The sequence below is a fragment of the Protobothrops mucrosquamatus genome, unplaced genomic scaffold (assembly GCF_001527695.2).
Source record: "Protobothrops mucrosquamatus isolate PMUCROS unplaced genomic scaffold, P.Mucros_1.0 scaffold2322, whole genome shotgun sequence".
NCBI lineage: Eukaryota > Metazoa > Chordata > Lepidosauria > Squamata > Viperidae > Protobothrops > Protobothrops mucrosquamatus.
In genome coordinates, this window is record NW_015388406.1 from 134,698 (window position 1) to 135,418 (window position 721).

The following is a 721-nucleotide window of genomic DNA, read 5'->3' on the forward strand; positions in this document are numbered from 1 at the left end:
AAAGGCCAGTTGCCTCCTGAAAAAGCACCTTTGGGACAACCATGACCTGGATGACTGAGAATCTCCATAGACTCTACTACCCTGTAGATTCCTAGATCCCAACTGCCATTTTGACTCCCTTTTAAAAGTAGAAAACCAAGTTAGGAGCCAAGAATGGAGATCATCTGTGGGCTATTTTTACAATAAATTTTACTTTAAACAAAGGAATTCTGAAACTGGGTTGTTCCTCCCACTTGTACCATGGGCAGGACTGAACATTTTGTGATAATTCTTTTTAACTATCCAAGATAGAACATCTTTCAATTCTTGGCTAGCTCAGATTTTTCAGAGTACCACATTTTCACTTTAAACTCATTTTTTTGCAAACGGAATTTACATTAAAGGTGGAAAGAATTCTGAAGTGATTGATCTTGGTCTGATTTTTTTACATCTCAAAAGCCTGGCATTTTAACAGGGGTGTGTAGACTTTCTATATCCACTGTAAGTGGCATATTAAATTACTTGCAACAGGTTATTCTTAGTTTACTCTAGAGAAAGTGCCACAAGAAGATAGTAATTAAAATAAACCCAGAAGGGCAGTTACAACAAACTCACATATTAGTTGATACATGAGTAATACAGCTGCTCTTTAAATAACCAGAAGCAAGAAGGATGAGAAACATGTGGCATGACTTAAGATGTTTTGGGCCTCTCTTCTACACAGTGCCATTTACAGCAAACT